We start from the raw sequence: 26,424 nt of genomic DNA, 5'->3' as shown, positions 1-26,424 counted from the left end.
AGTCTTCCATTAGAATTAGGACAGTTGCTCTTAGTTTGCTAAATGTATTTGTGAGGAAACTGCCACATTGGTTGGTAGAATAAAAACCTCAATTTGTAAGACTGACAGTGAAGACTGACAACATCTTTTCATGGGAGAAACAACTGGACACTAGCATTATTTCTTGTATTATTCAGGAATCTTTTGGTTGCAAGTGCTGGAAACCCAACCGGGACTAAATTAAGCAAAAGGTGACTTATTAAAAGATATACTTTTGAGGGGCACCTGGGTGGCTCAGTGGGTTAAGCCTCTGCCTTCGGCTCAGGTCATGATCTCAGGGTCCTGGGATCGAGCCCCGCATCAGGCTCTCTGCTCAGCAGGGAGCCTGCTTCTTCCTCTCTCTTTGCCTGCCTCTCTGCCTACTTGTAATCTCTGTCTGTCAAATAAATAAATAAAAATCTTTAAAAAAAAAAAAAGATATACTTTTGAGAATTATTGAAATTGAAGAACAATCAAGGTTTGGAAGGCAGGAATTTGGGGAAGTTCGTTAGGGATTTTATTAGTTGAGATATCAGTTCAATTCTTTTGATAATGTGGCTGAAGATGTGAGTTTATTTATCTCTTATGTAAAACCATGAGTGAGTAGATAATTTGGAGGGAGGAGGTATCCTGACCGATGTCATCCAGAGTCCAAAGTTCCTTCTGTCTGTTTATTCTACCATACCTAAGTGTGTTATATTTTTTTGCATGATTTGTTCTGGATTACTTCCTGTCAGGTCTAAGCTCTGGCACCTGGGATTGGGAAAAAATGGGGGAGCAAGCTATTTCCTTATAAGAATGTGACATGGAAGTTGCTCACGTCAGTTCTGCTCACACTTTTTTTTCTGAATTTAGCCATGTTGCTACCAGAAAGTTTGAGAATTATAGTCTCTAGCTGATAAGCCATGTGTCCCACTAAAACTTGAGAATTCCATTGCACCAAAAGGAAGGATGAGAGAAAGGAGCAAATTGCAGTGTCTACCACAGGACTAAGAATGTTTAAACACAATCAAGATTCTATCTTTGCCACATTTTTCTCCTTCTCTCTTTCAATATACTTATTCTCTCCTATTAGAGGACACAGAGCAGGGGATATGGTTATCAGTAGTGCTATGTTTATACTACCTCAGCATGAAGATCAGTACAGTCTTTAACAAGTAGGCTCAACCCTTTTTTGGTCCCTGTTACATTGCTAAAGGAGGCCACAACTAGAGAGGAGGTGGGGTCTTAGGGTAACATTCATGGTTTTAACACATATTTTTTAGGTATCCATGTATCATGCAGTGTTCTAGAGCAGGGCCAAATTTTATCTGCTACCTGTTTTTTTATTTTTATTTTTTTATTATTTTTTTTTAAAAGATTTTATTTATTTATTTGACAGAGAGAGCACAAGTAGGCAGAGAGGCAGGCAGAGAGAGAGGAAGGGAAGCAGGCTCCCTGCTGAGCAGAGAGCCCGATGCGGGACTCGATCCCAGGACCCCGAGATCATGACCTGAGCCGAAGGCAGCGGCTTAACCCACTGAGTCACCCAGGGGCCCTGCTACCTGTTTTTTTAAATAGGTTTTTAAATAAACTTTTATTAGGACATAGTCACACCCATTTGTTTACATATTGTCCGTGGCTGCTTTTGTGTTTTAACAGTAGAGTTGAGTTGTTGTGGAAAGGATAGTGTGTTCTCAAAGCCTAGAATATTTATTATCTGGCACTTTAAAAGAAGAAAGTTTGCTGACTACTGCTGTAGATGTTGGGGATACAAGGGTGATCAAGACATGTGAAGTCTCTATCCTTACGCAGAAAATATACGTAGGATTTGCCTTCTGAGATCCAGTTTCCTGGGTGATTCCTACCTCTTACTAGGGTGTCTAATGGAGCAAATGATCTGATTGTTTATTATCTGTAAGGGCTTTCAGGTCTCTTTGGGGTAACTCTACATAACGTAATATATCCATACAAGGAGAGTTATGGCATTGCAACACCAGGTCATTGTTCTTAAAAACTTACAGAAGAGATTTCACAGTCATCAGAATAGTCTTTGCACCTTTGGTTATGTCTTATACTTGGCTTCTGGTCCTTTTTGGTCCATGAATAATTCAAGCTATCGTTTTGTTGTATTTTCTGTTCACATTACAGTTGTCTTCCTTCTGACCATTTTCCATATGGCTTATTCCATTTTTCTTGATCTGTATTCTCATGGCATTTGGATTATTTTGAAAATAGTCATGTCACCTGTGGCTGAAACAGTAACATCCATTTTCTTTCTCATTTAAATATTCCCACCCTTTCCATTTTGTTCTTCATTTTTTCTTAAATTTTATAGAAATAAATTCAGAATGTAGAAATTCTTTCAGTTTGATTGAGGTTACTCATTACAGGTCTCACTCAATCTGCAAAGTAATGCAGTATATTAGTTTAACACTCATACGCCCTCCACTGCACGATGACATCCCGCCAACATCTGATTGTAAGTATCGAGATTAGAGCCTTCCTGTAACACAGCCATTGGGAGTTCAAGACTTGTCTGCCTAGAAATATGCTGCCATCAGGAGGCAGATAATTAATATGAGCGGAAATAATGAAGTAGGGGGTAAAGTCCAAGAGCCTTATGGCAGGAGAAATTTATGATGGGGGAAACTTTATAATGAGAGCAAAGTGTACTTTAGTAAATTTGTCAGAGGGTTGAAATTGAAAATCTGTTGAGTAAGGTGTATGCTCATTGACTTCATCTTTAGTCCAGTCAGGACTGAGAGGCTTACTGTGGCCTCATTTAGTTTATTAGCTATCAGATTATTCTTCTTGACTTTGTACTTGACTCTGTCCCTCCCTTCTTTCTCCCTTCCTTCCCTCCCTCTCCCACTACCTCCCCCACTAGCCTTTCTTCCCTCCAGCCAGTCTGTCTCCTACCCTCCCTCCCTCATTCCTCTCTTCCTCTGTCCCTCCCTCCCTTTTCTCTCCCTTCCCTTCTTCCTGCAAATGACTATGGAGTGCTTACTATGTGATAGGTTCTGAGCAAGATACTATTTGGAATGTAACTGAACAATCAAGACATAGTCCTTTATCCTCATAGAGCTTTTGGTTTCACAAGGGAGACAAACAATAAAAAAGACAATTACTGGAGGCAATTGTGGAACCACATGCCAGGAACAAATAGACATTTTTCCTAGTTAAAATAATTTATTTTATTAATATGAATTTTTATAATATTAGATTATATTTTATTAATTTTATTAATATGAATTTCATTAGTTTAATATTTTTCTATAAATGCTGATGAGCTTTCTAACTGACAAGGTAAGAACTCTGTCCAAGAACTGTAAAATGATTACCAGGCAGTATAATCATGGCCTAGAATCACTAGGGCTTTGACACTACTACTAATTAAAACAATATCTTCTTTTAAGGAAACTCTGGTTAGCTTTACATTATTACGTATAGTAAACTTGCATTTTTTTAAAAAAAATTCTCAAAATAACTCAAAATTATTATTAGGTTCCCCCAAGAATCTATTTCTTTGGCAGTTACATTCGAGGGACAGTCCTCGTACTTTCCAGTATGATCACTAGAGAGGTGGGAGGATGGTGAATGTATCAGAGAGTATGAACATCTCTCTAGAAATTGTTGCTGCCCTGATTACTTATACCTAATCAGGGGTGATGAGGGTTAATAATAATAGTACTAGTACTGATAGTAATAAATCGATAACACTCCCATAGTGCCAAGTTGTAAGTGCTTTACATATACTAACTCACTAACCCTCACAACTCTATCATCAACTCCATTTTATAGATAAAGTTACTGAAGCCAACCTCTGGTAAGTGACTGACCCGGGGGATTCCATACACAGGCTCTGGGGTACACACTTGTAAACACTGTGCTGCCCTTACTCTAACAGCTGCATAATGTTAAGCAGTTTTCTGGTGTTAAGAGAAGAGGACAGTTTTTGGAATTAAGTGACCTGAGTTCTAATACCAACTCTCCATCATGATCTCTTTTTGCCTTGGTTTATAGAACTGAATGAAGAGATTGAATTATATTGCTATTCCACAAAGTATGTCCCGAGACAGTTTCTATAAAAATGGGGCTTAAAGAAGCTTAAGAAATGCTGCAGAATATATTTCTCTCTTTGTACATTGCGGTGCTCCAAAATGTCCTGCACTAAAGACACCTGTCAACTTTGACCCAGTTCTTCCTAAACTTCTGAACAAAGGATGCCCTTTTGGAGAGGAATGGAGGGGACAACACATTTTAACACACTAGTGAACTAGTGGCTTCTGAAACTGTTTGCAGAGACTCTGAACCATATAATCATTAATGTCTCCTTCAACTTCAAAATTCCCATGACTGTAAATACCAATTTTGTATCTATACTATTTTCCAGTCTATTTGTATTGACCTCCAGGGTTGAGACCAAACTGAGAGTTTGATGGACCCACATAAAGTGCAATACTGTGGGTGGAAAGTATACTTTATATTCTTTGCAAACACAGCTCAGTAGTATCAAATTTATAGTTTGGGGCCCTTCCAACTGGTTTTCTGGCATGTGTAACTTATGTTCCCCATCAAGCCAAAGTAGAACCTGCCATAACCATAGCTTATTAAAAGGTTTAATGACAGTAATTTTCTGTTGAAGTTAACTGAATTATAGTTTTGTTTGCAAATGGGTGTACATTGTAACATCCCTGAAGTCTTGGTTTCAGTAACAGAGTGTAGTGTTCACAATATTTGTTTCAGCATTCATGGAGTTTTCTGCAAAGATCTGTCTCTTTAGCACAATAGTTTTCTTACCTTTTTCCTGGATGTTTCAGGATGGTTAGTTTAGAGATTTAGCTTTAACATGTGGAACTTACTGTTCTGTGTGTATTTGTGAAAGCACATACGGGGGAGGCTTTCCTGATTTCATTGATTGAACTGTAGCCAAAGTTCAGGGCTATAGACAGTACACAGAATTGCTTTAGACCAAGTACGTTGAAGCTTCTTATAATACAGATATTGAGGGACTTGAGAACCATTCCCAGTTTCCACCCAGCATCAAGAAATAAGAAACTGGAGTTGGTAGAGCAACTCTTCAGCGCTTAAGGTGATGGAATTGAACTTATTCAGCTTATTATCCCCAAATTTTACCCACAATCAAGAAGTAAGAAATTAGCCTTGCTAAGTAAAAAAAAAAAAAAGTCTTCCTGCAGAATTGGAAAAAATGGGCTATTTGAAAAAGTGTCACTGTAATATGACAGGTTAGAGAAGACCTTTAGAAATGAGACACTCTATAGTGTGAATGACCTCTACTAGAAAAAAAAAAAAACACAGAAGAAATATCTTGTGCAGAAACACTGAACTGGGTCCTTTTCTCATATAAAAATTTTTAATGGCTCTTATAAGCATTGAAAAGAGACTCAATGGGATCATTTTGGTCTCTTTACGGAATTTTTAGCTGGCACACTCTTCCAGCTTTCAGTCAAAAATATAACCACTAGTGACTTAAATTGAAATTCTTGACAGAGATGTCACCAAGTATCTTCTCCTTCTTTGTTAAATACAAAGTACAGATCATTAGCTGAATAGAGAGGCCTCTTCCATTTAGGAAGTTCTTTTGTTCATTGCAGGGCTGCCCTATGGTGATTATTCACCTGGCCCAATGGAGGGTTGGTATATTAAATTGATCTGAGAAAGATTAGTCACTTATTACTGTAATCTGAATGTGGGAGGGAGCAGAAATATCCCACAAAGACCTACTGTCAAGGGGATTCTCCGGCATGGTGGTGCAAGTAATCAGAATTCCATTTTCCTGCTCCATTACCTTCTTGTTGCATTATCTCAAACCAGCTACTCCACTTCTTCTAGCTTCAGTTTTTCCATCTATAAAAGAGGAATTATAAAAATGCACCACCCTCCAGCAGGGATGTTGTCAGATAAAAAGAGACAGCATATTTGAAGCCCTGGGCATATTATTGTCACTCAGAAATGTTAGGTGGGGTCGTCAGTGGCTGCGGAGACTCAGATAGTTTTCATCACGTTTGGTATTTCAGGGAAGTACATCCAGTTGGTTCATCAGGAGAACTTTTGTAAATCCTTGGGGAAAAAATTACTACATTTTTTCCTCAAAGATAAAGCCAATGTAATTGTTGAAATTGTGGTAGCAGCAATTCTCTTCATGGTTATAATATTTCATTGGACCTAGGTTCTTAAAATACATCTTTCAGTGTCAGCTTATCATGGCTTAAGAACATCAAAAAGAGGAAGAAGATTCAGCATGAGGTTGATGGTTGAGTGGCAACTGTAATTTTCCATATAACAGAATCTCTGCTAATATAAAAGCTACCTTCTGGTTATGCAAAAGTTTAATAAAATATAGGCACAAAATGGTGTCTTCTATTCAACAAGGAACAAGTGCAGTCGCAGAATTTAGCATGTGGAGTTATTCTTTCCAAAATCAACCACCTAAGGACCAAGGAATATGATTTAAAACAGAATTTCTATGCATTCTTCTTTGATTGAACAAAACAGCTTGTATAGCTAAACTGGGTAGCTGCAGTGCAATTTGGTAATGTTTCTATTTGTTGAAGAAATGCTGAATGTTTGCAGGAATGGCAAGAAGCAAAACATAGCCCTCATCTGTATGCAACATAGTCATAACATAAAATTATGAGCTCAGAGATATGATTTCTGAAAAGATTGAATTAACATTGTGAAATTAGAGCCCCCTCATTTGCATAAGTCTGGGGAATGCCATTGCATGACAAAGCTAACAATTTATTTGGCGATAGTGAAAAGTGAAGTCACACAGAGTTTCATTCCACAGATCTGGCTCCCTGGTAGAAGTCAGGAGTAGGAGTTCACTCTTTGTAGAAGGGCCTGGGAATTGCTATAGTTCAGATATCACTCCCAACTCCAAGCTCTCCTGAAGTGAAAAAGAAGCACCTTAGAAATGCTGTTTGAAAGATGATGAGTTAGTTGTGCCAGGCCGCTACTTGTGATGAAAATCTGTTCAACATCAAGACTTATAGCCTTTTAAACTAATTATAGTTACTCACAGGTGACCTCTGATTCCTTGAACTTTCAAGAAAAAGAATCTGACCTGAAGGGAATCAAAGCTTTCATTTGGAAACCAATAATCTGCTGACATGTTCCTGGGTCATGTGATCAGTTTATATCCAGAAAATCTTAGCTAGATAAAAAAAGAAATCTATTTATATTTACAGAGCCAGCAAGCTGGTGTCTCTTCTCAGGTGGCTGATATGTTATACTTAGGACCAAGTCCTTCCTTTGATTAAGCTCTCTTGTTTCTTAACTAATGTATATTAATTATGAAGGATGCAAGAGTGGAGGGGTAAATCATGAGCATGGAATGTAGAAGATGAAATGGCAGTCGCACTGTTACATTGTGAAGGTGGAGGAAAAAGGAAGAGGGTATGACCTGAATAAGGGTACATATGGGTGTCCTCCTCTGGGTTTGAGAGATCAGCTTTGTAGGGCTGGGGTGCATTATACCCAAGAGATAGGATATATATATCCCAATGCATGGCAAGAAGAGTTTCATTAGGGTGTTGATGTCTTAAAAAGCCAGAAGGTGTTGATCCAAGTGGGAAAATATGTCATTGGAATGAAAAACATTGAAGTCGAAAGTGAGTCTGTTTCCTGCCTGCTGAAATGTTTGCTCCCGCTTTCACCTCAGGCGGTTGATGTTGGTACTATAGGGTCCTAGTCTACATTGAACCTTTGCCTATAACAGGCATTGTACTTTCCCCATGGATTCTTTTTTGCCGCCCTGGGGACTGGGCCTATCTGTGCAACATTAATAAAAACAGAAGTTAATATTAACGATTGAAGTGAACCAAAATTTCCTCTCCTTCTCACCAAAACAATTGTCATGAGATTAACAATTGTTCTAACAAACACCAGAAAACAATGTACAATTCACAGGGATTTAGAAAACCATAGAGTGGAGGTGGACTGGCTGGTTTCCTCACTGTATACCAGGTAAACTTGATTCTGAAGTCCTGAATAATTGACAGTCTCACATTTTATAGGGTGTGCAATTTATAAGTAAGACCCTAAATGCTGACAAATCTCCAAGTGCTATAGGCGTAAAGAGGACGGGGCAGTTAATTTTTAGCTGGAGGAAGGGAGAGCAGGGAAAACTCTACTGAGAAGGGGATATTAGATCTGGACAATTAAGAATGAGTATGACTCATATATTCTCTCTCTCACACAGGGAGAAAAGAAGTGATAAACATTTTAGGAGAGGGACCAGAATAGGTAGGGACAATGAGTGAGTAACGTAAGAGTATTCATGATACGTTCAGGGACAGTTAAGCAGGTTGATGTGGCTAGAATCGAGTAATGCAGTAGGGGAAGGGGCTAGTGGAAGGTTGGAAGGTAAGTTGTAGTTATATTGTAAAAGGTGCTTGCAAGTAAATCATACTTTGTATTTTGGATTTCATTAAACACTCAAAGGTTTTTCAGCAGGGCATTGATCTGATCAGTCTCGGCAGAGTAAGGGATATGTATGAAATGGTGCAATATGGAGGAAGGGAAATGTTTTTGATGCTTGTGGGATGGTTAGGTGAAAATGTCCAGTAGGCAACTGGAAGGTGGATTTGGAACTCAGAGGAAAATAGAGGTGGAGAAACAGATTTGGATGCCACTTATAGAATTGTTGAGATGGGGCAAGATAATGAAACCACCCAGACAGAAGGTATAGCCAAGTGTAAGGAAGAAACAGAAGTGTATCAAGGGAGTGGTCAATAATGACAGATAATTGCAAGGAAAACATATTGGATAAAAACACGTTTCTCTTTTTTCCCCCACTGTGTTCAGCTACCCAGTGGGCCATGGCTAGCTCATACATTCATGTCTGTGAAATAGAAAAAAAGCTTGGAGAGCAAAAGTGACCTTCATGTGTGTTAGATAAATGAGCCCTTCCCTCTGATCGAAGGCAACATCTAGAGCTTGGCAAGCAGTGCTTCTCACTCCTCCTTGCTTAAACAGTCTTGTGCAAGACATCACTGTGCAGGGTACAGTGCAAAACTGTATGTGGCTCTTGCTAACTGGGGCAGGGGGAGTAAATGAAGTAAATGAAGTAAATGAAGTAAATGGAGTAAATGAATGATTGTAGATCTGCACAAGGATCCAGGAGATGGAGATGGAGGAATTAAGGCGATACTGAACATTTATTTAAAATGGTTGCCCTAGGGTCCAGGAAAGATTGGGAATAATGTAAAGACAAGAAGAGACTGGCTGACTTGAGAAAACGAGGTAGGAAGTCAATAGAGAGCCTGATGAGATCAAAGAGCAAAGTTTCTAAAGATTGATAGGGGTGAAGGAATTGATTACAAGATCGATGGGAATGGATTCTGGAGCAGAAGTAAGGGTTTGAAGTGGAGGATATCATGAAATGATGGGGTCAGGGTGTTGGGTGGTTCATCAAAATATACACTGAAATGACTCAGGATGATAGGAGGCAATTGAATATAAAAGACAACTCTGATCCTTAAGAAATATGAAGGAGTGATGAGGAAAGGGTGTGTCAGTAAGTGACAATGAGGTTGGAGTGAAGGTAATATATATAACCTCTTTCATAAAGTTTGGCTGGTGGCTGAAGCTGAAAAAGCAGAAAAAGAAGGTGTTGGGCTTTTTGTTTTGTTTTGTTTTGTTTTCCTCCTGAATGACTTGTTCAATTTATAACTTAACAACACTTTGGGTAACTAAGAATTCTTACTCTGGCTATTTTATTTGGCTATAAGGGGTAAAATACAATAGACCAGAGAATGGAAAAGTAGGGGAAACCATGGAATTAAAAATGACAGCCAGAGAAGTGGGTGGCTTAGGAAAAATTAAAATTTTTGTTGTTATAATAAAAGAATAATGAGTTTTAAGGTATGCATTTTTTAATAGCATTGCCTTAGGTGGCAAAACTGAGAGTGAGAATCCTGTGCTTTTTTCTTTGGAGGGTATTTCAGCTCAACTAGACTTCTTCACCAAGATATTCAGCTCAACTAGACTTCTTCACCAAGATATTCTAACCATGAGAAAATCCAGAACAATCTGGAAACTTATTGCTGGGAAGATTTGGTATTCCACAAACATTATGCTCTACCCCATTGAATCAATGCTTGAGGACTTCAAATACAAGTTTGCAGTTCCCCTTGGAGCAGGATCTTTAATCTGAATCTTTGGTTTATTTGGGAGAGCTGAAAGCCTTGAGTTTACCTTGTCTTTGAGGAAGGTACACACCTGAAGAAAGTATTGATCTGAGAGGAAAAGAAAGAATGTAAACATAGTTTTATAACCAAATAAAATATTTGAAATTTTTTGTCCTTCTCTGCTTCTAAGATCTTAAAAGTGTCATGACAAAACAAAGAAAAGACTTGTTGAAGACCTAAATTATTCCCTTATCTGTGTTCTCTAGTACTCAGTGGTATACTAGTAAAAATGGTTCTGATACCAAATTTAATGTGGTTCTTCTTTGTTGTATTTCCTCTATTTATGACAAAAAGAGCTCCTCTTTTCTGTCCTTGGACTGGAAGAAATGGACAGATTTCACTAAGTAAGGTGTGGATCATGGTTTTGGGATGGGGAGCCAGTGCTTTGGAGAGGCAAGGTGCCAACTGGAGTTAGAGGAAAGCCCTTCCAGAAACACAACCTCTTTCAAAGTTGGGGTGATTAGAAAGTGTCCTAAGATCTACTGTGAACTGCATTGCCTTTTACTCCACTGGCTTTGATTTACTGAGTAAAAATGGACTAGGGGTAGCCTCTCTAAATTATATTTAATATGGAACTATTTAACATAATGCAAGATTTTATGATGCCAACTGTCAACTCTGGTTAAACCCAATCTTCCTGTTTATGCACACACTGCATATCTGCATCACTTATATATTTCTTTGTGATTAAGACAGTTTAAGTTTAAGGTACCATGTATCTATGTGGGTGTTTGCTCTGGTTCATTAGTTGCCTTGTAAATATTGTTGCATTGACCATCACATTGGAGGAGATTTCATAAGAGATTTGTCAGAGTGAGGTTCAGAGCTTCTGTCCACAGACTTGATTTTCCAGCATTTGGAGAGTGAAGACATAGTCATGGAAGCTCAGGGTCCTTATTTTTGGTGAATCTTAACATGTTGTTTCTAGATATAACTAGTGCATGGGTTGGCTCTGCTACCACCATTCATCTGGCTGCATATTTTCCATGTATACAAATTAGACAATCCTAATCTCCTGGAGTTTAGAGTTAGAAACCTCCCTTCCCCTCCAATCTCACAGCATTGCCCCTAAGGGGCAGGGAGGGGTGGTCTTTTTCTTTTTTTTTTTTTTTTTAAGATTTTATTTATTTATTAGAGAGAGAGAGAGAGAGAGAGAGCGAGCATGAGCACAGGCAGACAGAGTGGTAGGCAGAGGCAGAGGGAGAAGCAAGCTCCCCGCTGAGCAAGGAGCCCGATGTGGGACTCGATCCCAGGACGCTGGGATCATGACCCGAGCCGAAGGCAGCCGCTTAACCAACTGAGCCACCCAGGCGTCCCGGGGTGGTCTTTTTCTATGGCCAGACTGGGGTGGGAGGAAGTTGCCTTCAGGTCTGACTCTTTCAGCCTCTTAGGGGAAGACCCCAAGGTTCCAAAAACAAGTCATTTTCTAGGAGCTTTTCATTCCATTTTCTGCTGCCTGTCCTGCACAACCTAGGGATCTGGATTCATGTGTTACTGTTTTTGATACTAACATATGCGGTGCAATTCTTTACTTACTAGACTAGGAGTACCTGAGAGAAGGAGATTCATTTTTGTCTTTTCATCACCTGTTATACTGCTTGTTACCAATAGATGTTTAATAATTTTGCTGAATTAAATTAATGCCACACCTCATTCTTTGAGAAAGTGGAGCTGAGGTAGAGATGATAATGATGATTATGATAGATTGTTTAAAGTTTGCTATGCTTTAGCTGCTGTTCCAAGTATATATGTATTGACTTATTTGACCAACAGTTGTATAAAGTAGGTTACTATTTCCTTCATTTTACACATGAGGAACCTGAGGCTCATTAACCTGGTTAAGGTCATTGATCTAATAAGTGATAGAGCTGGTCTGCTTAGATGGTCTGGCTCTGAAGTCCAAGGTTCAAACTCTGTGCTACATTGTGTCCCAAGAGGTGGAAAGGCTGGTTTGAGAAAGTAAATAAAAAACTTCAGTACACCCCCCCATAGATTATTTGTCCCATCTCCCCTTTTTATCCTCCATATCCAACTTTTTCTTTAGCGTGTGACCTTGACCAAGTCCATCCTACCTTAAACACATAAACATACAAACTTCTCTTAACCATATACCTCTCTGTAGTTTTATGGTGCTCATGAGAATAATAAAACTTGTTGCTTCTGGGCAACTGATTTTCCTGAGCTGAGACCTAGAGACCTTTGTCCAATCAAGCTTCATAAAAGGGTACTATGTGAGAGAGCAGACAACTGCTTTGAGGATATGTCCACAGTGACTATATTGTGGTGCTGTTCCTATAGGATCTTTTAATGTGGTCTTAAGTTATAAAGACAAAGTGTTCATTAAAAGCAATTTTAAGGTGAAATAAAAACAATATGTTCTGAATTTGTAACTCCCCTATGGTTGCTTGAACTGAATGTTCGAGTTCTGTGCTACCTATCTGGACCTCTATTGCTGTGAATGGCTGGAACATTTATTATTTTACCACTTGTTTGGCATTTCCATATAAATGCCAGTGTGGGCCCTTAAGTTCCTGATTTCAGTGAAAAGCAAGATCAACTTGGGAGATTCTCCTGGCTACATGGCATCCTCCATGTAATGGAATCTAGAAGTCTGTTAGGCAAATGTAACTCAGAAAAAGGACTTTTTTTTTTTTTTTTAATCCTCCAAGATTAAAATAGCAACTGAAATGTCCTCCCACCAGTTTCCCCTCCATCCAAACACAGTACCAAAGACACATGTCTGTATATCCAAGGAAGAGGGGAAGAGGAGGGACAGCCACCAGAAGACATTGTTTGATGCTCTGACCTTCAGAGGCTTAAATAAGTGAAGAGATTTGTTTTTTCTTATTAATAAAAAGGATAGGTGTAGCTGATGTGGCAGCTAATAAGGAGTATTTGAAGGCAAGGAATTCATGAAATTGCCAGAGAAAGAGGCTCTGGTGGTTCTAATTTTAATGTATTTTTTTCCTTTTTAACAAAATATAGAAAGAGCTGGTGTGATTTGGACCCATAAGTCTGGGATTTTATGATTTATCCTTATTTTTCTCAAATAGAATAAGTGTTTCGGAGGAAACTTATGAATACTGTTCAGAAAGGTTCACTAAACTCCTTTTTTCTTACCGATACAAAGAGAGGAAAAATACAGATTTCCTTAGTAATGATTTCCCCAATTGAGAGATGAATTAAATAAGAAACATTCTAAATGAAACAAACATGGTAGAGTGGAGTGAGTCTAATGGATGCTTTCCTTGAACCTATGAAGGAACCTGTATTAGGGACTTATTTGGAAGAATGGTGTATGAAAATGGAAAACTTTATATAAGTTGCTTAGTTAAAAGGCATAGAAGAAGCAGGTCAATATCAACCAAAACTGTTACATGTCAACTCAGTGTTAATTTAGTGATAACAGTTATCAATTAAGAGATCATGTGATACAGAAGGGTAAATCCTAGATACAGAATACCTGGGTTTTAGCCTTAATTATACTGCTGGCTTTGTGAGGTTGGGAAGATCACTTACATTTCCTGGTACTGAGTTTCTTTATTTACAAAATAAGTGTTGAATTGGATCACTTCAACAGGTCTTTTCCAATCTGAGCTCTCATGTTTTTCACCGAGATGAAGATTATAACAACTTATACTTGTTCAGCAGTTTATACTTCAATAATTTAACCTGCAGAAGTGAGAAAAATATAATAAATTAGCTTAAAAAGGTAAAATTAGGTAAATTATATGCAGTATAAATAAGCTTTAATAAGTTGGAAACCAATCTTGTATTACCCAGCTAGAGACACTGCCACCCATATGTTCATAAAAACACTTTGGTTGTTTCATTGTTCTTTCTGGCAGTGCCAATCATAGTTAGCACTAATTAATGAAATTCCAGGGCGCTGTTTGCCAGGAGGTTCATGCAATGGGTGAAGCAAACTACAGTGGCAAAGTTTCCATCATTTATATTGCCGTGACAATATTGGCTCAAGTTTCAGAAACAGTAATTCCAGCTCCTAGTCCCTGTGAGAACAAATGTAGATTGATTTATGTTCCCAGCCTCTCTAGCATATTGTCAACACTGAGATGGCTGCCAGAGCTCATCATACGAGGTGCTGACATTTTCTGGGAATCTGCTTGCTTTTACACATATTCTCTCTGGTACCTTACATTTGCACACATTGCTGGTTTTTTTCTTTCTTTCTTTTTTTTTTTTTAATTTTTTGTTTTAAGACCTAAGGCATAGATTATTGATACTAAAAGTCACCTAACATTATGGATCTAGTTTATGCCAATACAAAATATTTTAGGGTCAAGTCATGCTCAGAAAAGACGATAAAAAAAATTTTTTTTTTTTTAACCCAAGTTGATATTACCAGCAACATCAATTTAAACTTAGTGGCTTTCTTTAGAATTATGCTTCCTTTTTAGAAATTCTCTGCCCCCCTTTTTCTGGCTTTATTTCCCACCTATGTTTATCAGTTACTGAATCTCTCTATTCAGGTCCATTTCTCTTATTTTGATTTTTATTCCTGCAAAACCTAGGTCTTTTGGGCTCTATGGTTGTTTTTTGGTTTTAGTCATAAACATAGACCATAATATACATTGATTAAAAAAAAAAATCTCTGGAAAAGAAAAAGAACCAGATATTTCAATTAATTGTTATAGTGAAAGATAAACACATTAGCCTAATTATGTAGTATCATCTCTGTATGGGTTTGATCAAATAAATTGAACAGTTTCCTCAGTCGTGTTGTGAGAAATCAAAGGTTATCATGTTCCAGATTTCCAGAACTTTTTTTCCTTTGGAAATGTAAGACATTTCAGTGTTTCTTCAAGCAAACCATTGAGATAAACTATGGACTCAACATCATCAGTTTTATGTATTGTGTTTCCAGATGGGAAAATAATTTTTTTCCATTTTAGAAAAATTGAGATATAACTTAGGCAAAGTATAATCTTAGATGTGTGGCCTGATGAATTTTTACAACCTCACTCCCACCCTGATCAAAATATGAAGTACTTCTCACTCCCTGGAAGGATCCCTCACCCCCACTTCCAGTTGGTAGGCCTATTCTTATCTCTGTAGAAGGGTAACAAATTATTTGTTAAATGAAAACAATTGAACATTTAAAATTTTTATTATCGATTTTTTATTCTTTTTTTTTTTTTGTCATTGTGGAATTGCTTTATCTTTAAAAATACTCTTTCAGATTTTTCCCTTAGAGGGTAGGATGGAAAATGGTTTTGGAGCGTTGTGAGTTTTGTTACTTATTATTTCTCACAGGACACATTTCTGGAGCTGAATATTTCTTGTTGTTACTTACTAGGTTATTAACAGAGAAGTAAATTTGTTTCCTTCCTTCCTTTCCTTTCCTTCCTTCCTCCATTCCTTCCCTCCTTCCTTCTTTTCCTCCTTCTCTCCTTCCTCCTTCCTTCCCTTCCTCTCTCTCTCTCTTTCCTTTCTTTCTTTCTTTTAAATGATTCCTGAAATATTGCTTATATGTATGAAAGGATAGCACAGTTTTCCATTTTCCCATTAGTGGAGATTTTTCTCGTTCATACAGTTTATTTGATTGTTCAGTCTCTGGAGAAGGATCCAACTCTACCAAGTTTTCCTTTGGATCTTCATTTTGTTTGTAGGCAGCAACATTAAACTTTTAAGGGGCAGTCAAGCACAAGGGAAACAGTGAAGTGCGAGAGCAGTGTTGTATTTGTGGGACTTTGTAGAGGTGATTCAAGCATGTCCCTGGGGATCTACTGAAGAATGGCATACACTGATATGGCAGGAGCTGTGGGTTTACAGAGGTCAGAGTCAAAGCTTATTTGCTGCTGAATTCTGACTTCCTTCAGTCCTCAGTTTAGAGCTTCTGGCTCCCCATGTTGAATCTCTGGTAGGTTTAAACCCTGGTTACCCCTATATATCACCAAATAGGCTTGACAATATTAATACCCAAACATTTGTATCATACTTTTAGAATTTTTAAAAAAACTTCTCCCTATTTTATCTCATTATTTATTACGACAGCTTTGTAAAGTTAGTAGTATAAGCCTGTTATCCCTTTTTGACTATTATGAAACTTGGATTTAAGGAAATTAAGGGTGTCTCCTATAGACTAGGTCTTCCTTAAGTAGTTTGGTTCTTCACAATATGGGTCCAGGGAATTTCTAATTTTATTAATGACTCTGACGTAAATAGCAGTTATATCCATATGTTCAGAGAATAAGGGAAAGCATGCAAAACATGCACATGATCCTTCTATGGCTTGAGTTCTAATACTTGAGTTCTAATACAGTTCTAATACTCATAAAATGGGATTTAGTAGGAGAGTTCAGTCATGAACAGGTTCTCCTCCATCCATTTGTCATACGATTAGTTTTGAATTACTTCAGTCTGTGGTTTCAGAAATAACTTGAAGATATTATTTGAGCTTAGCTCTTATAGCATCCGAGTCCAGGAGAATCTTTAGAACCACGAGCTTGTCAAATTGGGTGCTATTAGGATTTAAGACTGTCCAGAACCTGGATTAAGATAGTATTGGCTATGGTAGGTGATTGATAAATATTTATTGAACAGTTGCATGGTTCTAGGTATAATTCATTATTATTTGTTATTACCCTGTAGCAAGAATAAGAACTTTTTTATTTTTATAATGCCATTAGCACAATAGTGAGATTTACAGATTCATAGTTTTACTCCAGTAATCGGGATATGATCAGTAACTACAGCCCTTCTGATTTGTCCTGAAATCTTGGAATAAACAGAGGCTTGTGTTAATGAGAAAAACTGCAAATATGATATTTCCTTTATTGGTAGATTAGCCATAACAATAAATAATTAAAACTAATAACAAAGAAAGAATGAAAATTGCTACTCAAATCCTTTTTGCTTTCTCCATTTTGTGGAAATGTCACAGTTGATCTTCTTTTCAGTCAGCCACCGGGTCTTAAGAACTGTAGATGGCAATCCAACCACAAAAATGATCGGGTTTGCTAAATTTAGTCATGGATTTTGCTTTTCATAGTGACACAAAATTATGTTGCTCTAGGAGAGCAGCATATTAGGAAAAAATCATAAAAACAAAAGCAAATTTCAAAGAAATAGAAAACAAGATAATTTTCTTACAGTCTTTCTTTATAAGTTCCACTACATGTAAGTTTACAAAATGCAATTTTGGGCTCATGAGTTAATCAAGAAATACTGTGAAGGCATTTCAAAGTATGGGTAGTAAAAAATTCTCAGTTACCATGGAAATAAGACACCATACATGAGAACAGACCACATCATATAGATTTAATTACAATGAAATGATAAATGGATAAAGGCAATTTTTTAGCCTATTTGGGGCTAAAGTCCATTGAAAGTCCCATTTCCAAGGAAACTTATGTCTAAAAACAGTAATAAGAAAAATTATGGAATAAGATAAACTACATTTGAAAAAGATTTTGAAAAGATTACAGCAGCCTCATCAATTAAGAAGAACATTTCTAATTTTAAAAGAATCACATTAAGATGAACTTAGATTTCTTGTGAAAGTCATGAACTACCCATAGTGACAGTAGCACGTGTACTTTCTACACAGAATAATAAAATACTTGCTTGATTGAAAAGTGTTCATGAACCTGATTTTTTGAATACAATTAGAATGGCATATTTAGACATGTTTTTATTTTGAAGTGAGTTTTGCTATGATTTGAGAGATCAAAGCATGGCTAGGAAACACAGCATGATCATGTCAGTGGATCATTTTGATTCCAAATGTTGTGTCCTATTACCAAATTTGCTGCTGATTTATGCATGTGTTTTTGGGCTGAGCCAACAAGAAATAGACCATCTGGAGGGCCCTTTTGATGTAAAAATGAGAGTACAAAATATTCACTATTCAATGTAGTCTCTCTGAGAAGTGGATTTAAGTCTAGGTGGCCCAGAGAGTCCTTCAAAGCACAGTATATTCCAAATTTTAGGTCATGAGCAGTAAGTGTGTTAGCAGGGGGGATTAGAGTGGTAGTGAACGTTTATTATAGGACCTGGAAAATATTAAAGGAGCACAAGCCTGCCTCCATCTCTCCCATTATGGGATATGAATACACACAAAGCTAGAGCAGGATGAGGGATAAGAAAAACAAGTCTGTGATATAATGAGCACCATGTCTTTTAAACTCTCATATTTTTCTCTCTCTCTTATACTATGTTCTGGATGATTCCTGCAGAGCTCTCTTCTATTCAGGGATTCTCTTCTCAGGGGAATCTTGTTTATCTTAGCTATTGATTTTTTTTTTTTTTTATTTCAGTGACTATAATTTAGATTTCAAGAATTTTGTTTTCCACATCCACCTCTTTTTTTTAAAAGATTTATTTATTTGAGAGAGAGAGAGAGAGAGAGAGAGAGAGGAGGGAGGGGCAGAGGTAGAGGGAGAGACTTTCAAGCAAAGTCCATGAAGAGCACAGAGCCCCACATGGGACTCAATCCCATAACCCATGAGATCATGACCTGAGCCAGAATCTCGAGTGATCTGCTTAACTGACTGAGCCACCCAGGAGCCCCCCCCGCCCGACATCCACCTTTAATAATATTCTTTCTTTAGGGTTTTGTTTCTTTTTCTCCCTCATTGGATATTATAAAATGACAATTATATTATTTTGAAATCTTTCTTTATTCCTGTTATTAATGATTATTCAGCTGCTGCTGACTACTCAGGCACTATGTTTTCTTAAATGCTTTATAGTTTGAGTCAGCTTATTATTTTTTTGTTTTTGAAGACAAAAAAGAATGAATGTAATAAAACAGGAGAGAATAAGCTACATTCAGAAACTGAGAAGGGTATCTAAACATATTGGAGAGCTAGGCACGTTGGTCCTGGAGCAAAATGAACTGTGGCAGAATAGTCTGGGGTGAGCTAGTGATACTACCCAAATGAAGAAACCAGTAAGAACTGATCCCCAGACTGAATTTTTTACATACCTGAAATTGCCCAATTTGATGTTTCTGACTATACATAAACTAGAAAATATTACCTTAGAAAAAGACATCTGTAAGTGTGCATACCTGTTCCGATGACTTATAAAGAGAAATACAGAAGGGTCAGGAATTGTTTTGAAAAAAAACAAAAAAAAAAACAAAAAAAAAACGTAAAAAAGAGCACCTTATACTTTCAGGGACCTGGCATCTGGGGAGCTACTATGATGTGACAGACACTATCTCTTTGAAAGAAAGAAAATGAGAGATTAGCCATTTAAAAGTAATTGAGGATAAACAAAATGTAGTGTATACATTCAACAGAACATTATTTTGGCCTTAAAAAGAAAGGAAATTCTGACACATGCAACAACTTGGATGGAGATTGAAGATATTATGCTAAGTGAAATGAGCCAGACATGAAAAAAAATATTGCATTGTTGTAATGATATAAGGTACCTAGACTAGTCAAATTCACAGAGACAGTAAGTCGACTAGTGGTTACCTGGGGCAGAGGGAGAAGGGACTGGGGGAATTATTGTTTAATAGGTCCAGAAGTTCAGTGTGGGGTAATGAAAAAGTTCTGAGGAAGAATTGTGGTGATGGTTGCACAACAGTGTGAATGTACTTGATGCCACTGAATTGCAGACTTACAAGTGGTAAAAATGGTAAATTTTATGTGTATTTTACCACAATAAAAATAAATACATTTTTTAAAAAGGAAAGTAATTGAAATCCGAGTTCTATGAGGACCAGTACCATGTCTTACTCAGCCTCGCACCTTGCATTTAGGAGATGCTCCAGAATGTTTGTTGAGTAAATAGACAATTATTGATTGCTTGCTATAAACATACTAGTTGTATAGAGGTTAATATATGTGTCACTTGGAGAATTAAACTAAGTAGAAAATTCAGTATTTTAAATTGCCACTCTTAAAATTTAACACTAATATTTCTTTTCTTGGTGGAACTATATATTGTTCAGGTTTCTTTTCTTTTTCCTTTTTCTTTTTTCTTTTTTTTTTTTTTTGATCCATGGAAGTGACCCTATTCATTATAGCTACTTTTTTTTTTTTTTAAGATTTTATTTATTTATTTGACAGACAGATATCACAAGTAGGCAGAGAGGCAGGCAGAGAGAGAGAGAGAGGAGGAAGCAGGCTCCCTGCTGAGCAGAGAGCCTGATGTGGGGCTCAATCCCAGGACCCTGGGATCTTGACCTGAGCTGAAGGCAGAGGCTTAACCCACTGAGCCACAGAGGCACCCTTATAGCTACTTCTGATGTAGTCCTATATGTTCACTCACTTTGGAAATGTTTTTATGTTAGTTTTTTAGCTCTGCATCTCCCTGTAAGTCATAAACAAATTTGGATATTACACTTTTGCTAGATGTCGGCTGGGGAATCTTATCTCTTGAGGAAGACATCTTCCATCCAAGGCTCAGGGTAGATGGCTTATAATAATGCCATATTGTCAGTAGGTGGAACTTTGCAAAGGGGATTTTCCTGACTTCTGACTTTATTCAGAGGCTTTAATACCAGTTTTCTGTCAGAGTATTAGTATCTCAGACCCCAGTGATGTCATTATACCCATCTGATCTCAATATTCTGCTACTACTGTGTATTCCCTTCTCATTTCTGGGCCTCAGAATAACATTTCTTGCTTTGAATCTTTACTATTAATTTTAATTAAAAACTATATATGTATCTAAATCTAGCATTTTTATGTTTTTGTGGTAATAGAAGGTGTTGGTTTCCTGTGTCAGTTTAGCTGAGCATTTTGATTAGAAGTTCCAATTTAACCTTTCTAAACCTCAGTTTCCTTATCTGTAGTACTGGAATAAAGATAGTGTCTATATCATAAGTTTGAGAAAATTAAATGAGATAATGGATGTAATATTTATTTACTGGACACATAGTAATTGCTCAGTGCACAGTACTTTCATGTAAATCAGCTCCTGCATTGCCTGCCAAATTCTAGATACTCAATAATTTATTGCTTTAATCTGTAATTATGGTTATTTGTATATATCCTCATTTCAGATCCATTCACAATTGGGAACCATATCAAGAATTTAAAAGTCCCAGCTAATAGTGGCAGAACTATTCAGATATCTCTATAATCTGCAAGACAGTTGTTTGGAGAGTCGACTCTCAAGTGGTCAGCTAACCTGACATATGTGCTTTGACTAGGACAGTGGTTCTCAACTGTGTGTGATTTTGCCTCCAAAGATATGTGGCAATGTCTGGTGATATTTTTGATAGTCATGATTTGTTGGGTGAGATCTTACTGGCATCCAGTAGAAACCATAGATACTGCTAAACATTCTATAATGAACAGGGCAGCCTTCTGCAACAAAAGATTACCTGGCCCAAAATTTCAGTAGTGAGATTAGATTAGATTGAGAAGCCCTGAATGAGATTATTACACCTCTTCATGTTTCAAAATCAGCTTTTAAAAATTTTTTATTTAAATTCAATTTAGTTAACATATAGTGTATTATTAATTTTAGGGGTAGAATTTTGTGATTTATCAGTTTCTTATAACACCCAGTGCTCATTCTAAGGAGTGCCCTCCTTAATGCCCATGACCCGGTTACCCCATCCCCCCACCCACTTTCCCTCTAGCAACCCTCAGTTTGTTTTCTAGAATTTAGAGTCTCTTATGGTTTGTCTCCCTCTCTGTTTTTATCTTATTTTATATTTCCTTTCCTTCCCCTTTGCTCATCTGTTTTGTTTCTTAAATTTCACATATGGGTGAAATCATGTTATTTGTCTTTCTCTGACTTATTTTGATTAGCATAATACTCTCTAGTTCTATCCACATCATTGCAAATGGCAAGTTTGCGTTCTTTTGATGGCTGAGTAATATTCCATTGTATCTCTATTCCATATCTTCTTTATCTATTCATCTGGCAGTGGACATCTGGGATCTTTCCATATTTTGGCTATTGTGGGCATTATTGCTATAAACATTGGGGTGCAGGTGCCCCTTCAGATCACTGTTTTTATCCTTTGGATAAATATCTAGTAGTGCAATTGCTGGGTCATAGGTAGTTCTAGTTTTAAAATTTTGAGGAGCCTCCACACTGTTTTCCAGAGTGGTCATATCACTTTGCCTTCCCACCAATAGTGTAGGAGGGTTCCTCTTTCTCTTCATCCTTGCCAATGTCTATTGTTTCCTGTGTTGTTAATTTTAGCCATTTTGACCAGTATCAGTTTATTTTTAAACTATTTACCTCCAACAAGTATTGTAACTTGTATTCTTCACTGAGTTAATAGTAGGATGTTGATTGTCAATTGGTGACCAAGGTCTGATTTCAAGGGAACGTTTCATATAACCCAGGACTTCCTTGGCAATACAGGGTGAGGAGCAGTTACCAAATTCACATATCTGTGTAGCAAAGAACAAAAAGGAAAATATTAACAAAAACAACACAATAACAGTATTAGCAATGCAACAACAACAACTCACAGAGAGACACCTGGATGTACACATAAACACTAGCCACACGTACAAAAGGCAGTGGGGTTTGGGTGAGTCTTTCAGGGAAAATGCAAAATTAGCTAGGGATGTATCTACTTATTTATTTTAAAGATTTATTTTTACTTATTTTGAGGGGGAGCAGAGAGAGTCTTAAGCAGATTCTGTGCTGAATGCAGAACCTGATGCAGGGCTCCATCTCACAACCCTGAGATCACAACCTGAGCTGAAACCAAGAGTCAGATGCGTAATCAACTGTGCCATCCAGTCATCCCAGGATTTCTTTAGATCCTAGAGAAGATAGTATCTAACATTCCTCCTGCTAAAATTTCTGGAGTTGTTACAAATATAAAATTGAACTCCTTCAGGATCTATCTATTCTTCTTACCTCTCTGAAGTCTCTTTGTTTTAAAATCTTTTCAGTGTATTTTAATTTTCTGTCTCTGTGTCCTTTTCCTTTTCTAGATGTTGTTGAGGGCAAGTATATTGCCTTGTTTATGTATATACAGCATCAAGCATGGAACTCTATTTTTGGAAGACAATAAATGTCTAAGTTTAAGAATGAATGAGTGAATGACTAAAACCAGTGCGTAGGTTTACCATCATATCTAGTGATATTTACATCTATACACCCTGAGTAGCCAAAGCATTGGAGAATTCAGTGAGTAGCCACAAAGTGGAAGTGAAAAATGTAAGGACAAAGGGAAACCCAGCCTCAAATGTCATGCCAGAACTGTGCAGGGCTGGAAAACAGCGTCAGCAAATCAAAAAACTTGATTACAACAATCCAAGATGAAATTTGAACAAAGACAGAAGTAATTTGTGTTGTCTTAGAATCAGGCAAACATCACTAGTCTCTGCAAACAGCAATGGCAGTCCCAAAGCCAAGAACATACTTTGCTTGTGTGTATGTTGGTGGTGTCTCAAGTTTATGACTGTGCGAGCCAACCAGTTAGGCTTTTCTTGGGAGAGGTTAGCACAGCATCCAGCATATTATACTTTCCAAAAATTAGACATATTCAAATAACAGCATCAAATCTCTAATGAACAAATCCTTTATTGCCTCTGCTTGTATTCTCAGTTTCGGAAAAGCTGTAACATCAACCCAGACCTAGAGAAGTATACGTCTTAGGTGAAGAGTTTATGTTTGAATAATTTTTAATCTTTTTCAATCAATAATTTCTAAAATCCTGTTGTTTCATGCTCTCTTTAATGACAATCATTTAATCTAGTCTCACTTAAGATGCTGCCACATTTTCATCTGGGAATCTTTTCCTCATTTTATAGATTGAGGAAACTGAGTCTTTGAAAGATGAAGCAATTTGCCCAAATAGTAAGTGATAGAGCCGGTAGTCCAAAGCCAGGGCTTTTTGGCTCAGTGTCTTGACCTTATCTCCTCATGACCAATGTATAGCACATTTTCAGCCCTTTGACAAAGTATGGGAACTTTGCATTTTCTATTTTTAGTTATTTACCATAAAATATATTTGGATGTAAAAATCTGTTTTAAATTAGTTATTTAGAAATTTCTTCATGCCCTACAACACTGTACTAGGTATTGCATAATGTGAAAGAAAATGGTATCTTTCTTTTTTTTTTTTTTAAAGATTTATTTATTTATTTATTTGACAGATAGACATCACAAGTAGGCAGAGAAGCAGGCAGAGAGAGGGGAGGAAACAGGCTCCCTGCTGAGCAGAGAGCCCGATGTGGGGCTCGATCCCAGGACCCTGGGATCATGACCCAAGCGAAAGGCAGAGGCTTTAACCCACTGAGCCACCCAGGCGCCCCTGAAAATGGTATCTTTCTTATGAAACAATTTTATTCCTTTCATGAGTGTATTGGACAAATATAAATATATTTCATTTGATAATCAACTTAAAGCTTCCCTTAAAAATCTTTCATTTTAAAATTTCAAGTAAGATCTAGATATCTTCTTGCAAAAGATTCAAACAACAGAGAAACCTCAAAACCCTTCGCCATCTTTAGGTTCATCTCCAGATGTAGCCGGCTGAGCTAGTTATTATCTGGAGTCCTCAGCAGTAAGTTTGCCTTCCTTTACTCTGTGATGCTGCAGCTGGGGCAGCTGGGACTGTGCCTCTGCCAGTGACATTTCCCAGACTGCTTTACCAGATGGCTTCCTGGAAAGTTTTTATCAGTGGGGTGTGGGAAGAGGGAGAAGGCACTTCTCAGTTTTTTCCCATTTCATTCAGGATTAGTCCCAACAGTGGTAATTTGCCCCAGTCTCCATGTTCTTTTGGCAGTTCCAGAACCAGCCTCAGGGATGCCTCAGAAGTACAGATGAAACAGATGGGATCCTTACAAATGTCTGAACTCACTCCTCCAGGCCCCTCCTTTATGAATCTGGATTCTTGTAACCTCATCTTCCTTTTGTAGCCCAGGCCAAGGATATGGTAGCTCTTTCCTACAGTTATTACTTCTGGGTTTCCTTTAGTGTTTCCTCTGCATTCTCTTAGACTTCTAACTCCTGTGTTAAATAACTCCAGTGTTTTTAATGTCATAAATTAGTTTTCTGTTTTGCTGATTGGACTCAGAAAAATATACCACTATGGTAAGATTGATCTATATCCCTACAGATGTTTTTCTTTTCACTTTGATTCTCAGTTTAATGTTTTATTATTTTTATTAGTGATTATTTTCATGTAAAAAGAATGTGAAGGATTATAGTATAAAGAGGTAGTAGTGAGGACAAACCTAACTATGACAGAGAGGAGAGTACTACCACTGACAGATGTAGGCTTTTAGAAGAAAACCTATGAATAGAGTTTCCAGGTCATAATCTGGCTTCTGCTTTTCTGAGAATTTAGGCATTCCCAGAAAGGTTAAGTGGGCAAGATCATGAATTAGTCTTGGAAGATGTAGGTCGCACCACAGTGGCTTATGGGCAGAGTTGTCTTGAGCCAACTACTGGTTTTTAATAGGAATATAGTCCTGCTCTATATTTTGGATTTCAAATTCATATTAGCTAGCCTCCAGTTCCTCCAGTTCTCAGACGTTTGCAAAAGCAGAACTTCTTGGAGTGTGTAATGTGTAATGTCCTCAGCATGTGGTCCATTCAGCCATCTTGGTAATGATATCATAACTTACTCAGCAAGTGTAACCATGGAGTATACTACTCAGACCCTGACTAGCTGGCCTGTATACAGCTGGTATACTGCTGTCTTCCTGGGGTCTTTATTCACCATTATCCTGGGATTCCCTTTGCCACTCTCATGTGTTGAGTGTCCTGTTTCTTATATTCCATAACTTCCCTTTCCTTGGATTACTCTCTGTATTTGGTAGGGTGTCCTCTAGCAACTTGCTGAGAAATTGTGCATGAGAAGTATTTTTCAGACTTTGATATCTCAAAATAATCTAATTCTGTTCTCACATTTTAAAAAAGATTTATTTATTTGAGAGAGAGAGTGCACAAGTGCGAGAGGCAGAGAGGGAGGGAGAAAGAGAATCTCAAGCAGACCCCATGCTGAGCACAGAGCCTGACTCAGGTCTCAGTCCCACAACCCTGAGATCATGACCTAAGCTGAAACCAAGAGCGGAACACTTAATAGACTGTGCCACCTAGGTGACCCGTATGCCCATTGGATCAATAGTTTGCCTGAGTATTATATTATAGATTGGAAATACTTTTTTTTCATAATTTCACAGACATTTTCCCCACTCTTCTCATTTCCAGTGTTGCTATGAGAGGTCTGAAGCCATTCTGATCTCTATCCTTTTCATAAAAGCTTTTTCTTCCTTCTCAGAAAGCTTGTAGAATCTTCTCC

The sequence above is a fragment of the Enhydra lutris genome, unplaced genomic scaffold (assembly GCF_002288905.1).
Source record: "Enhydra lutris kenyoni isolate GAN:26980312 unplaced genomic scaffold, ASM228890v2 scaffoldscaffold21, whole genome shotgun sequence".
In the NCBI taxonomy this organism is placed as follows: Eukaryota; Metazoa; Chordata; class Mammalia; order Carnivora; family Mustelidae; genus Enhydra; species Enhydra lutris.
The sequence above is the reverse complement of the archived record's forward strand: the minus strand, read 5'-3'. Positions refer to the sequence as shown.